Below are 18058 nucleotides of genomic sequence, written 5' to 3' on the forward strand. Positions count from 1 at the left end.
ATACTGAGTTTGGAATCTGTAGCAAAGGTATTAGGTCACGTTTATTAAAGGCATTCTTATGCATCACTGTATCTCTCTCTATTTCAAGTCCCTCTTCCCAAACAATGTCTTATGCGATGTGTAGGATTTTCCATGCGTCACATAATTTTCATTAAAGATTAAAATTGGATAATACTATTTCCCATAATTACAGCTCAGTCTTAACTGAAAACTGACTAAGGGTGGTGCCATGTTTAGAGGTTTATACACAGAAACAATCACAAACTGTTAGAAACAAAGAAAAATGATTAGATTCTATATATTTTTTCTAAAATGTTGTAATTGTCTCTTATTTCTTCTATCATTGTGATGACCTTGTTCTGTGGAATTATGTATGCTTATTAATATTTTACCATTCTTGTTAGCAGACATCGTCATAAAACAAAATTATATGTGACTCACCAAGTTGGGCAAAAAACGATCATAATAATCATTGAAACTGAGTCACCTTCTCTTTATTACCCTACCTTGTGGTCCTACAACCTGAGGCAGCAATGATGATACCTTTACCAGCCTAACTTTCTGTAGAACCTAAATTCTGCCTTCACTTCAGTCTTTCCTGAAAACTGAACAAGGTTGTGAAGATCTAAAGAGCAAGATAGAGTAAAAATACCACACAGGCTTTAAAGTCCATGACCTCTGTTTATTTCCAATGCTGCTATTTGGCAGTGTGCCTTCCTAAACAAGTTTGATAATCCCTGTTTCCCTCAACAATTTAGCTTCAATTTTCTCACCTGTATAAGGGATATAAGACCTCCTTCACATGGTGGTTGTGAAAATTCAGTGAGATGATATATATATATATATAAAACATATAACACAGTGTTTGACACGAATAAGTGCGTAACACTTGTTATTTTCCTTAACTTCCATTAATCCAATTAGATGTTTTATCTGCATTGTGACTGTATGTAGCCTCAACATCTTTAAAATTATACAGATAAAAACAAAATGATGGACAAAGTATCTTTTCAGGATCTATGAGCAGTATCACATTGCTAGATCCTCACATTGGCAGCTTTAATTCCCCACAGACTTGATCACTGATCATTGGACCCTGTCCAGTAATTTCGGTCTTGACGGGATCCCAACAACCACTGGTTAGAGGCGTCTTTACAAGATCTCACTCACCACATGGAGACCTTGCTGGTAGCTGTTCTCTGAACTTGTGCCTGGTCATTCCAAATGTGCCTCCATCTTTAATATTTTTTGCTCCTAATTCTTGTAACCAGATTCCTGATCTCCACTATTTCTGCTTCCTGCCCAATCCATTCTCTTCAAAACTGCAAAGGTAAACTTTTAATTGTGCATATTTGATCATGCAGTTCCCAAATTCAGTCCTTCAATGACTTCAATGACTTTTTCTTACCCTAAGATAAAATCTAAAATCCTTCAAGATTCTCTATAACTTTACCTGTTTCTTCCTTTTGCAGCCTCCTATTGAATCACTCCTCCTTTATTTATTTATTTTTTTTTAACTGAAGTTCAAGTTTGACTTTTAAATTTTTTTTCTCGAATGTGGCAAACTCTTCCTGCCTCTGTTTCATTAAACTGCTTTCAGAAATTTCTCATTGTTTTTGATTTTCAGCAGTTTGTTATGTGCCTAAATGTGATTTCCTTTTTATGTATACTGATTGAGTTTCACAGTGCTTCCAGAATCTCTGAGCGGATATCTTTCCTCAGTTTTAAAAATTCTCAACCATTCTCTCTGCTTCTGCTCCATTCTCTCTCCTTTCCTTGTGAGCCTCCAATTACATGTATGTTAGGCCCTTTTCACTCTGTCTTGCAGGTCTGTGCATACTTTTCTTTTCCTTTTTTTCTTTTTTATCTGGATAGTTTCCATAAGTCTGTATTCCAGCCCCCTAGTTTTGTCTTTTGCATGTCCAATATGCTGTTAAACGCAGCTATTTTTCAGTTCTAAAATTTCCATTTGATTCTTTTTTTTTTTTTTTAGTTTTTGATTTTCTGGCAGAAATTTTCAGAATTTTATTTATTTCTGCATGTTTTTCTCTCTTTTCTTGAATACGTTAATCATAATTATTTGAATGTCCTTGTCTGCTTTCTCCACTATTTAGATCACTGTAAATCTATTTCTATTTTCTTAAGTTTTCTAAATGTTTAATCATGTGGTTTGATCTTTTAGCATCTCTAGAATGTCTGACTAACATTAGGCATTTTAAAAAAATAGAGATTCCAAATTATGTTATCCTCTCCTTTCTTCTTCTAAGAAAATATAGACTGATCTCCTTAATAGAACCACCAACTTCTGGGTTGAGATTTTGATGATATTTTGTCTGCTTCTGCATTTCTCCTGCTCCTAGGGCATACTCCTGTAGGGCTTTAAAATGAATGAGCTCTTTTCCTGGAAGTCTAGAACTCTAATTCTTGTCCCCTAGGCACAATGAAACTATTGAAAACTCTTATGCTTTTCAGAAGATTTCTTCTTAGCTAGTTAAACTGGCCATGCATGAGACATAATTCTCCAAACCTCTCTTCTCATCAGGAACTTGGATCTTGGCCCTGCAGAGCTTTTTTTTTTTTTCTTTCAGCCTTACAAGACTGCTGAGATCTCTCATCATTTCCCTGTCCTCCAGCAGTGAGTGATCTTCTGCCCAAAAAAAGCCCCTATTCTCAGGCATTTGCTGAGGAATATTAGCTTCCCTCTTCACAGTTCCCACTTCTCCAGACTTCTGGCCTCTTTACCATGGTTGATTTTGAAGAACTTTGGTGCTTTCTAAATGTTTTATGTGACTTTTCTAGTTGTTCTTGAAAGAGACTTTGGTTTTCTACCAGCTACCTCATTCTATCAGAATGGAAACATGCCTCCATGTCTTCACACAGTTTTCCTCTCCCTGCGGCGGCTCAACCCTACTCTTTACCTTCCTAACCATCATTCCTCTTCTATCTTTCTTTCTCTGAGAAACGACTTACTAATTCATCAACTGGTATTAAGTCTTACTCTTGAACTCTCTTATGGTACTTTAGACTTTTCATCTATAGCACTTCTCAGCTTTTGTAATTATATGTATGATTTATTTAATGCTTTTCCTTGACAAAATTGTAAGGTCCAAAAGGACAGGGATCATTGTACTTCTTCTTCTTCTTTTTTTTTTTTTAATGGGTTTTTTCCCCCAGAGCCTATTACAGTCCTTGTGTTTTCCTGACCTTTATCTTGGTACCTATTCAAGTATTCATTCTCCAAAGACTCAACATTTTCATGCTTGCTACTCCTCCTCCCAGGATGTAGCATAATACCTCTAAAGCAGTGGTTTTCCATCCTGGCTAGGGACATCGTCCTAGTTAGCAAAACCTTTATATATAAGAAAAATTTAAAAATACTCTGTTTCGAGTATGATGAATATGCATTAGTAGCAAAAACAGCTCACTGTCTAACAAAATGTGTAGCCCTCCTTGCATAGTATAAAACTGACTATGGAGAGCCCATGCTACGAAAAAAGACTATATATTCCCAGTGTCTTTGCACCTAGACAGGACCATGTAATTAGTTCTTTCCATTGAAATGTGAGCAGAAATTCTGTGAGTTATTCTTATATCAAATGTTTTAAAAAGAAAGCCTGCCTTCTCTTCTCTATCTCCTGCAGATGACTGTGAGTTTCAGGGAGGTTTGGGACGCAACCTGATAACATCTAGGTGAATCCCCATGTTGTGCTGTTAACAAAGTGAGGAAAAAAATGCCCATTTTGGTGGGCCACTGAAACATATGGGGTTATTGGTAAAACAGTTAACATTCTCAAACTAATGCAGTGATTGATTCCTTGAACTGGGGTGATACCAGAACAAAAACCTAAAATATGCAGCATTGGTTCAATGGTCAGGAGGTGGTCAGCAAAGAAACTGATCTAACAGGCTAGGAAAAGAGACCCATGTTATGCAGATTTCATCAGTGTCACCAGCAGAACTTAGTAAGGAAATTACATAACTACCAGACCTATAGTTCTTTCTAAAAAAGACATAGAAAAAAAAAAAACCCATAATGAAGATAATGGATGTTTCTTGTGTGACTTAAAGGAATTTTACAAGAAGGGCTCATGAAAGAACAGAATGAAAAGTTCAGCCCTATGGCAAAGATTAAGAGTATTGCAATCCAAAGAAGTTTATAATCTCACATCGTCCTAATGCAACTGATATTAAGGGGAGAGAGTGAGAAATATAGAGATAGATAGAGGGAAGGAGGAAAAGAAAAGAACTAAAGCTGATGAGTGTGATGTCTAAGAAAGAACTTTTGAGTATGGTAATTGTAACTTGGTACTGATGGAATTAGATCAGAAGCCTCTATATTTTTAGATAATTTTATTGTTAAGAACAAAACAAAACAAAACATGAACCTGGCCTAAAAAAAAATTTTTTTTCTAAAGCCTCTGTTCCCCCCTAATATATAATAACAGGAATTGTGATCAAATATCTATTGCTGCTATTATAAATTACCACAAATATAGTGGCTTAAAACAACACAAATTTATCATCTTACAGTTCTGGAGGCCAGAAATCCAAAATGAGTCTCACTGGACTAACTAAAATCAAAATGTTGGCAGGCCTGCACTACTTCTTCTAGGAGACAATCTGCTTTTTGCCTTTTCCAGCATTTAGAGACCATTGCATTCCTTAGCACATGTTCTTCTTCCATTTTAAAAGCCAGCAATAGATGGTCAAATCTTTCTCACTCAGCATTATTCTGACATTGGCTCTCCTGCCAATGGCAGGATAGCCTGTGGCAGAGACAGCTAACAGTTCACCAAAATTTGTGCTCCAGCTTCCATAGTATTTATGGGAAGTTACTGCTCCCACAGAGACCTCGTCTGTCAACCTCCAGTTGCATCCAGGCAGGACAATTTGACTAGTTACCACAAGAGAATGAGAGAAGAAGCTATTAAGAAGTGGAGATTCCTTGCCCCGTCTCCCTTTCTTCTTTTGTTTGGATGCAAAGGACTCCAGGGCCCTAGGAAGCAGAGGAGCTATGAGAAGAAAAGAACCTGTTTCCTTTAATTACCACTAGGAGCAACCTGCCTGGTGACAAGTGAGCCTGCATTGGATTACTAAATGAGCAAAAACAAAAACAAAACAAAAAACCTTCTATGTTAAGTCCTTAAATGTAAAGTTTTATTTCTCACATAAATCAATGTTAACCTAATATCGAAACTACCAATATAACTAGTAAAAATAAAACAAACAAAAACAGCTTAATCTTATAAGACAAAAAATTAACTTTAGAGTTGGTTCATTTTTCCACCATTGAAACACCAAAATTTATGAAAACCACAGCATGATTGTGTAGATAGTTAGTTCTGCGACTATTTTAATCAGTGTTAAATTTATAATTCTTTAGGTACAAAAATGCCTATTCTGTTGAATATTCTTTTAAAAGTAAGAATAAGATAAAACACATTGGTATAATCTAGCATGATGCTCAATTTTTAATTTTAAGGGTCTTGGTTATTTTAAGGTATGTGTGAATATAATCTTGTCCCATCAACTCCAAGGTTAGAAAAACTTTTGTATTAAAGAGAAACATATGTATATATATATGACCATTAACAGCAGTATTATTATTTTATATAAAAGAAGTATAAATAGAACCAAATTTTATAGGTGATAACACTTGGAAATGTTGAGTATATCGTAATAATAATTAACCTATTTAGTTTTTTTTTAAACCCAAGATTTTATTTATTTATTTTTAATTAATTTATTTATTTTTGGCTGTTTTGGGTCTTTGTTGCTGCACGCAGGCTCTCTCTAGCTGCCACGAGCGGAGCTACTCTTCGTTGCAGTGCGCAGGCTTCTCATTGCGGTGGCTTCTCTTGCTGTAGAGCACAGGCGCGCGGGCTTCAGTAGTTGTGGCACGTGGGCTCAGTAGTCGTGGCTCACGGGCTCTAGAGCGCAGGCTCAATAGTTGTGGCGCACGGGCCTAGTTGTTCCGCGGCTCGTGCGATCTTCCTGGACCGGGGCTCAAACCCGTGTCCCCTGCATTGGCAGGCGGATTCTTAACCACTGCGCCACCAGGGAAGCCCAAACCTATTTAGTTTTATATATTATTGCTAAAGTAGCCCTAACATTTCAGGAGTTTAATTTTTTTTTATGGTATCAAGGTATTTAATAATGTCACTTATGCTTTGAACCCATAACATACGCTAAATGTAATAGTGAATTATCAAATAGTTACAATTACAGTGCAGTATTTCTTATCAATTAAAAGATTACATATGTATTTTTTGGCTTTGCAAATGGTTGTCAAAAGTCACTGTGCTCACAGAATTCTAAATTAAACTTCCAAATCTTACGGTAACCCAATCCATGTATTTACCAGTGTCAGTCTCTATACTAGTGTGCCTATCTGTTTATTCATACTGACAAAATACATATAACAAGCATCTATCTCCAGATGATACACATTTCTTTGGTAAATCTGGGGAACTGAAGAAAAAGTAAGACTGGATTACATTTTACATTTCTGTACTTTCTCTACTGAATTATTTTTGTTTTCATAACCCTATTTTCTTTGGAGCATCCAGATTACTTTTCTGCCCAAGGCACTTAAGGCCAGTTCCTATCCAATAAGGAGTTTTGTTTATTTTTTGCTTTTGTTCTCTGAAAGGATTCTGTGACCTATATGAGGCTCTAAGTCTTATTAAAAAGAGTGAAAGTGAATGAAATTGTCTTTCAATGTCACACAAAGTAGATTTGAGAAACAGCTAAGACTATGTTTAAAGTACTCTTCGTTAATAATGCTTTCTTTTTTTTTTTTTTTTTTTAATTTTTATTTATTTTTATTTATGGCTGTGTTGGGTCTTCGTTTCTGTGCGAGGGCTCTCTCCAGCCGTGGCAAGCGGGGGCCACTCTTCATCGCGGTGCACGGGCCTCTCACCATCGCGGCCTCTCTTGTTGCGGAGCACAGGCTCCAGACGCGCAGGCTCAGTAGTTGTGGCTCACGGGCCCAGTTGCTCCGCGGCATGTGGGATCTTCCCAGACCAGGGCTCGAACCCGTGTCCCCTGCACTGGCAGGCAGACTCTCAACCACTGCACCACCAGGGAAGCCCCAATAATGCTTTCTTGTACATTATGGTTCTCGCTAATTTATTTTCATGGTAAATTAAGTAAAATATCTTAATCATTTTATTTCAGAGTGAAATACTTGGAATGAATCCAGTCTGTACTGACTTTTCTTACCAAAACCAAAGTAACTTCTAATAGAGCCTGGAAATTTCCTTTCAAGGTGATAGCTAGTTCATCTGATAAACTAATTGTTGATAATGACAAATGGATATTTATATTTATGGTTCAGTGGGACAGGTGCTTCCACCCTAATGGCTCATGCATTTGAATGTATTTCTTAACTAACCTAATGTAATAAATCTGATAGTGGAGTTTGCAGCTAAGTAGGAGAGGGATATGGCCTTGAGAGGTACATGTTTCAGGAAGAATGCGGTCTTTGATACATTCAAGCTCTCATAATGAAGAGTGGACTTCCAACTTGGCCTCACATGTTGCTAGAACTATTTTAGGGGCATGCCGATATCAGTGAATTTGAAACATGAAAGGTGGCAGGAGATCTGACAAGCAATTTAACTCAGGAATTGGTATTAAGGGTATCACCTGACAGTAAAGCTCACTCACTGAATCACCCCTCTCACCCGGTACCAAGATAATCCACCAGTGCTGGCAGCTTTGCTGTAAGTTAGTTTAGTGACTTACAAAATTTGTATTTAGTGTGTCATTTCCTCTACTTTTCCCTAGCTCACCTCACATCATCTCCCACTTACAAACATTTAATTTATGAATAAGCAGCAGAATTCCCCTGACCAGCAGGATCAATATCACTTGTGAACTTTTTAGACATGCAAATTCTCAGGCCCCATCCAGGCCTATGGTATCAGAAATTCAGGGCTTGGGACCAGTAATCTGTGTTTTAACAGGTCTTCCAGGTGTTTATGTTGCCTGGTCAAATTTGAGAACCACTGATATGTATGAATGGTAAGGTAGCTTCAGAGTTACAGCTATAGCTTTCTCCTGTCATTAGGATTTTCTACCCTCAGCACCTCAGTCCAGCCTCTATCTCAGTTTCCTGGTGCTGAATATGTCCTTTGAAACTGCTTAGGAGGGATAAATCCTCATCTCTACAAATTCACCCCTCCCAGGAATTGATCTTGGCTCTTAGGAGGATAATTAAAACAAATTTCAGCTATGCTGGATTTACTTTAAACAGACAGAATACCAAATTTTGCTTAATTTTTCTTGCAAGTAATGCTTTTGGCTTGTTTACCTTCTGTCTTGTTTCTTTCATGGTATAGTTGGAGAGTGCCTTCCATAGCCCAGATACTTGACTAAAGGCAGTATTGTCTACAAAATTTGCAACATAGTAAATTGTACCATATATATCTATGGTATATATCTGAACTATAATCGAGGTAGAGTTGATATGCCATTCACCCATGTAAAATATACGATTCAATGGTTTTTAATGTATTTACAAAGTCGGCAACCATCATCACCAAAATCAATCTTAGAACATTTCCTCACCCAAAAAGAAACCTGATGCCAATTAGCAGTCACTCCCCATTTCCCCCAACAGCCCACCATAGTCCTAAGAAACACTAATGTACTTTCTGTCCCTATGGATTTGCCTATTTTGGACATGTCATATACATAGAATTACATAATATGTAGTCTTTTGTGACTGGCTTCTTTCACTTAACATATTTCCAAGGTTCATCCATGTTTAGTATGATCAGTACTTCAGTAATTTTTATTGCCAAATAATATTTCATTGAATGGATATACCATATTTTATTTATCTATTAGTTGATAGACATTTGGCTTGTTTCTGCTTTTTGGCTATTATAAATATTGCTGCTATGAACATTTCATGTACATGTTTTTGTGTAGACTTAAGTTTTCATCTCTGTTGGGTAAATACCTGGGAGTGGAATTGCTGGGTCATATGGTAACTCTGCTTAACCTTTTCCAAAGCAGCTGCCTTATTTACATTCCCACCTGTGGTGTAATTTACAATGGTGTTTGACCTGGTATTCTGGATATAAATTTCAAGTTCTGAAACTTTTTTTTTAGTAACAAAGGATATCATGCATCCTAAGACTAGAAAATAAGTGGGTGTCTCATCTAAACATTTACATATAACATACAAACACACATTTCACCCAACTTCTGGGTGGTGAGTAGAAACATATATAAATTTATGATTTATATATAATAAATACATGATTTATCATGATTCCTATCAGAATAGTTAGCTCTTAGCAAGTTCTAATGACAAATGAATAGATTACTGGCTGAAAGAATAAATATGTGAACAAATTAATAAAGATGCAGCTAAATTTCTAGTTTGCATCAAACAATTTGGTGAGTTTTTACAGTTCTATTATGTACTCCTGCATATATGCAACATGTGTGAAAGGGAAGATGTGTCTTTTTTTCTTAATGGAATATAATAAATTACTCTTAATGCTATTAATGAGATTAAGTGATGACCATAAACCCACATTCATCAATTGGTACGTCCAAGGTTATTAATTTAAATGTTATTTGAAGTCTGTTAGACTTTATGACTAGAAATGGTAATTCTATACACAGCATTTGAAGCTAAGTAGAAACCTGAATGCATGCTCAGGTTGCCAACTAAAATCTACATGTTCTCTCTATGAGAAAATGCAGTCTTATAAACACAGGCTGATATAAAAACAATTGTTTGGAACATATGTTTACAATTTGGGGATTGACTGTATTTTTGGATTACTATTACTATTATGGTGTTCAGAAAGTATTTTTACTTAAGTTTTTAAAAATACTTCTAAGACAATGTGCTCAATTCAGTTTGTTGTCTTAATATTTCACTGAGAAATAAAATGACAAATACTCCACATATGCTACATTTGAGGATCTAATAGAGGTTATCAAAATAAAATGCATTTAGTTATGGACTTTATTGATCTAACTTTTCTAGTACTTTCATATTCAGTTTTTAAAGCTTCTTATATACTTGATCAAGGTGAGAATATTTCATCTCTATAAAATGTTTGTCTTTCTCATCTCCATTGAAAGGCTCAAAAATCAGAACTATGAAGGTGTCCTACTAAGACATTGCTGTATATGGAAGAACAGTACATGAAGCAATAAATAGCTCTAGCCAGTGTTTAAATGTTGAAGCAGAGTTGATGCATCTCATGAATGCAAATGCCATTTTTAGCCTCATATCCTTCAGAATCATAAATACTATTCTCATTGTAAAGATGGCAACACAAAATAAACTCCAGAGCATACACTTAAATGATACAAATGAAGAAGTAGGTGCATATGCCAATCTGAATTATAATTTTTATATGTTTTTATATGAATCTGTCAGAGTGAGCTCCAAATGATTATTTTTTTCATATAAGTTTAAATATAAAAATTTATAGTGATTAGTTGCTTGAGGTGGATTATGTGGAGAATATAGGCTAAGGTTTTATATTTGGAAATACCCTAGTCATCAGTAATTTGTATAATTTAAGTATCAGGGTCATTAAAATTTGTTTAACATTAATGTTAAGTTGAATTAATATTTGTTACGTCTGCATAGCTAATACTTGCAGGTCTCATCAAGTACTCTCCTAGTTGCAATATGTAATGATTGATTTTTTTAAATAGAAACGGTAGTGAAAATCTTTCTATAATACTAAAAGGCATTGGAACATACCCTTTAAATGGGTGAATTGTATGATTTATGAATTATATATCAATAAAGCTGTTAAAAATAATAAATTGGGGAAAAAAAACCCTTATCATATATTTCCAGCATCTATTTTTTTCCCAGTCAAATTTGCCTACCTAAATTGAGCCTTGAAAATGGTTTATTTGTTGAGACAATTTTTTCTTTATTACATGCTTTTTTTTTCTAAATCAATAGTCTCTACCTTTATTGATCATTAGTATACTACTCTATTATGTACATTTTAAGGCATGCACACATACAAATTGCAGAATGAGAAAAATAACGGTACTGCCTTAGAGCATGTGTGTACCACACAAGTCATTAAGTGTATACTACCTGCCAGTCAATTGTTCTTACATGTAATTGTTTAGTTTTCTTTAAAATGACTTGTTATAACTAGATTTTTTTTCAACTCTTAAGTCCATAGAGATGGAGAAGATTTTCCACCTTGCATGGCTAAGTGTTTTACCTGTTGTCCTGTAGCATCCCTGACTTTGGGTGTGTCTAAGGATGCATGAAGGAACTATGCTGTATCCTTTAATCCTCACAGGATTATTCCAATACTTAAAAATTGAAAAGCGAGGCTCAGAAAAGCAAAGTTATTTGGCCTACATCTCTGAACTGCTAAACCATTGATACTTGGTTTTGTAGTTAGATACGTCTGTGCCATTTCTAGTACACCACTGCATGTGATCATACTTTTGTGTAGTTACGTAGGAGTTTCTAATGATTTTAAGAGTCAGCCAAACATCTGGGGTCAAGAATTTGAGTATTTGATGGAGGTCATAGAGATTGATGAGTTCAAGTTTTCTCACTAATTAAGAACAAATTAATGTAAGACCTGGGATGAAACCTCGGACATTCGACACTTAGGCTTCCTGAATATTATCTAAATGTGAACAGTTTTTCAGGTGAGAACAAAGTCATTGAAGCAGTTAAGTCACTGTTGACCTTCTCTCCTAATCTCATTTACACGTTCTTATTGTTCATGAATTTTTCTGGGGGGGAAAAGAAAGGGTATTGGGAGAAAGAAGTGGTTCTGGAGGTTGAATATGGAAAGAATGTAGGCTCATTAACGTTCCCAAGTGATTTAGTATAAAAGTATTTGTTACATACAAATCAATGTTTCATATGAAATGGATTATTTTTTTTACTAGAGTTCGTATAAAAATCCTACCTGTCAAGTGATGATATTTTCTGTCCCTATCAAACGCATAGGGAATTTGTAAACATATACAGTAGTTGTACCTTGTATAATGCTTTAATATCATTTACATTTTTTATTTAAAAAAGTGGTTAAACATTAGCATCACATAACCTGGCTAGAGAAAGAATCTTGAAAAATTATTCATGTTTTCTGTAAGTAGGGAGGTATTGAAGATTATGTATCATATTTGTTTAGCAATAAAATTTTAGGTGATTAAATATTGAAACCAGTGATTTGCCCTACTCTTTTGCCTCACATATGCTACTAGTTTCATTCCCACTTTTGGCCTTCATGTTTCTGGCTGTCTCTGTTCTACCTCTTTCTCATTTGTATTGTGTTCATCTGTGTTACAGGAACAAACTCATTCTTTGCTTCGCATTGTTCTTCCTTCATGTTTCCATTTTCTTTTTTATGGATAATTTCTCTTTGCATTCCCTGATTTTTTCACTTCCTTTTCTCCTTATTACTTTAAAGAAAGAAAAAAAAAAGAGTCCCTCTTGTGGTATTGTTTTAAAGACAGTCAACTATTGTATGTGAGGGAAGAAAAAGATAAAAAGAAGGGGTGGAGAAGGGGTGGAGTGGGGCTGGTTGGTTGACTTGGGGAAGAAAAGAGGAAAGAACAGCAGAACTGGACTCTGTTCCTGAACACTGATGAATCATGGACATTTGTTAAGACTTGAATTGAAGTTTTGTCACCGAGTTGTAACTAAGTTTATGATGACAGTTCATCTTTGATAAGTATTTTGTTGTTGTTGAAAGGGAAAAGTGTTACACATTTTGAGGGGAAAAAAAAAAGTTTAAAGGAAATGTATAGTCTGTCCAATATATAGGAAATCCAAAAGTACTCTCATAATCTTTTGAGAAACATCAGGTCTTGAATATAAAGAATTTTCAGGTACTAACAGAGAAAGAGACAGAGATGAGTGAATATACACAGTCCTCCCAACAAAAAACATGCTTCCTCTTATTACAAATAATGACTACTAACCACTTGAGTGATGTAATTAAATAAATTATATCATTATCAATGGTAGCTAGATTATGAAATGTTACTAGAATATAATAAAGACAAAGATCTTTATTTTGAAAAAAAAAATCTTTATTTTGAATTCATTTGATATTTTAAAGTTATGCATTTGGTTTAAACTTAGGAAAATTAATCTGCAAGTATGCTGACAAGTATAAATTCTATCCACAAAATGAATGACATCTTGGCGAAAGACAGATTGATCTCTGTGTAACAGAAAGAATGGCAGTAACATCCAGGTAATAAATAGGCTTAGCTTGAAACTCAGGATTCAGTTCACCGTTTTACTTTGGACTATCGTCACCCAGGTTGGCAAATTTATGAAATCAATTCTTTTCTTCTAGGTAGCTTGGACATTGAGAGCATCATATTCGTAAAGAACAAGTTACCTTATAGTAAAATTTAAGGAATTTGAATAAGAAAGAGAAAAATCAATTTATATAAATTGAAATTGTATACAATGCAAGCTATCTTTAGTATTGTTCAAATCTCTGTTCTTAGTTTTAAAGGTATAAAATGTTGAAATATTACTGATTCAATTATGAAAAAAACAATAGAACATTTGATAGCACATGAAAATATCCTTCAGCCAATTAGGCATTACAGTATTTCTTCCCCAAACTATCAGGAACCCTTAGAAATTATATCCCACCACCTTATATATCTTGAAGAAAATACTGTTATTATATAAAAATGTTTGCTCTATTGATTTTCCAATGTTTCCAGATACAAAAATTAGAAGTTTTTATCTCCCATTTGTGAGAGATGAGTAAAAAAGAGATTGTATCATTGTCATCTGTTAGTGGAATATGGGATTTTAACTCTAAGTTTACTGACCAGATCGTCATGTCTTCTTTGTAATAACAGTAGGCATTTTAATCACCTAAGTCTAAAATATGTGGCTCCAAAATCAAATGACTGCTCTTTTATTTTCTCTCCCGTGCTCATTAATGCAGAAGGAGAAATTCCTAGGAACACCCTTTTGTGGTGCTTCAGTGGACACTCATCTAATTAATTAATTATATGTATCTGTACTGAAGGTGAATTTGATTCCTAACATACCCAAATGCTTGTAGAAATATGCTAGGTTATAATGGTGTTTTGTTGTGTGTAAAGCATATTAAGAACCTAGTCTCAGGAGACTCATATCAAAAAATGATCTTTTCCTTTCTCTCTCATGGATATCTGCATCCATGAAATTAAAAAACAAAAAAAACAAAAAAAAACAACTGAAAAGAGTGCCAACAGTTATTAGTTTTTGTTATTTCAAATGTTGCTATCTATCTCTTATTAACTACTTCCCATTGCACTTTTGTTGCTAGTGAATACTTAGATAAATAACTGAATTCTCTACTTCCTTGTGTCAGTGTAGGCCTAAGGAAATGAATTCCATATACTTTGTGCTATAACTTACAATTCAAACAGCAAAAACAAAACTCCACATCTATTTATGGAGAAGGATCTTACTATGAAATCTAGATTTCAGAGTCTAATAGAGTTTTTTTGTTTGTTTGTTTTTAATGGAAAGTCATACTGTAGGTGCTGATTTTTTCTGAGATATGCTTGGGTTTAATGGCTGAGGGAGGAGAGGAAGAGCAAAAATGAAAGAAAAATGAATGAAACGTTCTATGATTAACAGAGATTGAAAAATAGAATAGCATAAAAGCTATTGCTTGTTGCAGATATGGTATTTTAAATATAAGAGCTAATTTCTCTACATAAGTTAGCATAAGTTTGCCAATACGAGACTCTGAAGGGCAAATGATAAACTTCCAATAAATACTTTTTCGTGTTACTTTGTGTCCATTTAGAAAAGGCATTTCTTTCCTCAAAAGCTTAAGGTGGTATCTGTCAATAGCTGTATTATTCAGGCCAAGAAAAAATGTCTTCTAAATATTTGTCTTGTTTTTAGGAAATATTTGACCATATTTGTTAACTAAGATAGTGTCTTTTCTGTGTTGCTTTCTATCATGGCCTCAACGTGCTGATTTAGTATAAAAGTACTGAATGTGAATGCTGACTTAAAAACCACTACACACTTTCTTAACAATTCTCCTGGGAATTGAAGCTTCTGAGTTGCTTTCTTTCGTATTCCCATGTCCTGAAAATATTCCCCAAGGACACAGATAACTGAAGCTTTCTGTCCATTTGTCTTTAACTTTGGCCTTCTTCAGCACACATCTGTGTGCGTGCAGAAGCATGATAGGGCCTCAAATCACAAGTATTTCTGATTGTGGCGCTTCAGTATACATTTATCTCAGAGACAGGTCATTTATTCTATTTGCATATAAAAAAATAAGGTCTGTTGTCACAGTTTTTCCCTTAGTTTTCTTAAGATATGCCAAAAAGCTAGAAAATTCATCATTTCCTTTAAAACTTTTCTAGCCAAGGAGAATTATTTTCCATTCTAGTGTCTGTGTCTGTGTCTGTGTTTGTACATGAGAGGAAAAAAAAAAAAAAGGAAAAAGAAAGAGAGGCCATTTTTAGAGTTTCTTTGTCCTATTCTTTAATCCAAAATATTGAAGAAATTAATTTGATGTACTGAAAAATAAATAATAAAAATCATGCTTATACATACATACAAAAATGTATGTATGCTTATACATACATACATACTTACAGAAAAATACAACAGAAATATCAATAGAATTTTATGCTACCAATATGCATAGTATAACCTAAAACAAAAAGGTAGTAATAGGGAACATTTTGTGGCTATTATGTTCATATTGTTCTTAGTTCATTTTTAATTAATAAAAATGAAATGTATATGAACAAATTAAATATTTACATATAATAGCAATTGATAGACAAAAGTTACAGATCATAAATATGTCATAAGTAAAAGTCAGTGCTCTGCATGAAATCTTTAAACTTTATTAAAGAAATGATTAAATACAAACATCTGTATCTCTTAGCTAATCTTTACTTTATCAGAATATTTCCTCTTAAATGAATAGTAGATACTGATTTTTCACTTCTTGCTCACAGCCCATAATTCCAGCTTTGTCATCAATCTTTATGATTTATAAACATTTATCTTGAATGGCAAATTTTGGTGACTTAATAAAATTTTATTAAAATTAATGGGATAGGATCTGATTTTCATGGAATTTTCCAAAATAACAGAACTGAACAGAAACAGTGCATTATGGAAGGCTATGGTTAATCCAATAGACACATAATGCTATGTTGTGAAAATGGTCTTGGTTTACCTTTCATACACAAGAAACAAAGCCACATTTTGAATATCCTCATTAAAAAGCTTTAGGTGGATAAAAACCAATTAAAGGAAAACTTCAAAACAGAGCATTAAGCAATGATTTAGGCTTATAGTTGACAACCAACCCTTTCAGAAAGAACTGTAGAAGCAATATCTTTCTTCAACAGCTTCAGATATTAGAGAACACAGTGCTTCATCAGAGTGATCGAAAGAAATTGCGATTTGGCTCAAAGGCCAACAAAGTTAATAATGAAGCCTGTCTTACCTTCTCTAGAACTTTATTACATTCTCTTATTCCTTAAGCTCTTTCTCTTAAACATATAAAATTGGAAATGGTGTACCTTAGTAGGAAGTCTGAAGTCATTATTGAAATAATTGACAGAATATAATACTTTTCTGCAGTGTGGCTATTATGATACCAACATATCATGTAGACAGTAATGGGCATCTAATTCTGCCATTCTTAATCCCCAGGCTGGGGAAGAAAATCTGCTTTTGAATCATTAAAAAAAAAAAAAAAAAAAAAAAAAGCTGGACTTGACTATTTAGTTCTCTAATTTTGGAGTGGAAAGCTACCTTCAGTTATTTAAAATATCCATCTGAGCTGGAGTTCTCAATCTCATTCCATCCCACTTCATCTCTCATATGCTAGCTCCTGCTGCCACACTCTATCTGCTTAGCATAAAACAAACTAACTCAAGTCACGGTGGGGTGCCTTTTGTGAGGCCACTCAGAGTAAGAAGAAAGAAACAGAGAGCAAGATACAGATGTAGAGAATTTAAAGAAAACAAATAAGGCACACACACACAAAGAAGAGAGGTAAGGGGGAAGGAAACATCACTGGGTCAAGAATCATGAAATCGCATCATCTTTTAAAACGTTGCTAGTTAGTATTATCAGTCTTCCCTGTTTGGGGAGGTTGCCTTTAGAGAGATGGAAAATCAATTACGAATTAATAAGTGTCCTTCTGTTTTCATAAGCTCTCCTGAAACTAAAGAAAGGCTAATTAAAAATCTGACGACCTCCCCATAATGACACCTTTTACACATATGCAAGATGGTCTTTTTTTTTTTTTTTCATCAGGAATGGTGTCAAAAGTGCTCTAATATACTACTACAAGGGGCTTAAGAATTTAAGATGTTCAAGGAAACCTTTCCACCCGGTACATCAGCGCCTTCCTGAAGGAGGCCTGTGTGGTCGGGAGAAGAGGCCTAACCCAGGACCCTTCTGTTTTTTCCTACGAGAAGGCCCGGGCACGCCTGCCACTGCTTCTCCTGCGGATGGAGGTGAAACTGGTCCGCAGACTGCTACTCTCTAGCTCTCTCTCCCTCTCTTAATTCCTCCTCCATATTTCAGGGGCATTTTGCAAATTGCCACCTGTTCCTGCTGCTTACCCTTTTCATGCCCTCACCGGGACAAAGTGAACTCGTCCTGTAGCAACGTTGTCAAGGCAGGGCAGCCCACTGGCCAGACCAGGGCATTCGGGACTCTTTGGCGGTAGTTACAAAGCCTTTGTCACGGTACTATGCTCCCTGGGTGTAGAATTCGTCCCTTCACCCCTGTCCTACCACACGGCAGGACTAGGAGGGTTTTACAGCATCAGGTCCTTCTCTGACTGTCCTCAGCCCGGATCCCGAGGCTCTGTCTTGCCAGGTGAGCGGTACCTGGGCGTGGGGCCGCCGCCACAACTGGCACTCAGTCACGCCGGAGGCTCTAGCCTTTGGCACTCCCGGGCAAATAAACAGTGCCACCTGGTAGGGAGTCAAAAGTGGTGCTTTAAAATGCAAATACAATCCCCTCCTACATTTGTTGTCAAATCACTTCTCCATGGTTCCTAGG

This window comes from Balaenoptera musculus, chromosome 9 (assembly GCF_009873245.2).
Source record: "Balaenoptera musculus isolate JJ_BM4_2016_0621 chromosome 9, mBalMus1.pri.v3, whole genome shotgun sequence".
Lineage (NCBI taxonomy): Eukaryota > Metazoa > Chordata > Mammalia > Artiodactyla > Balaenopteridae > Balaenoptera > Balaenoptera musculus.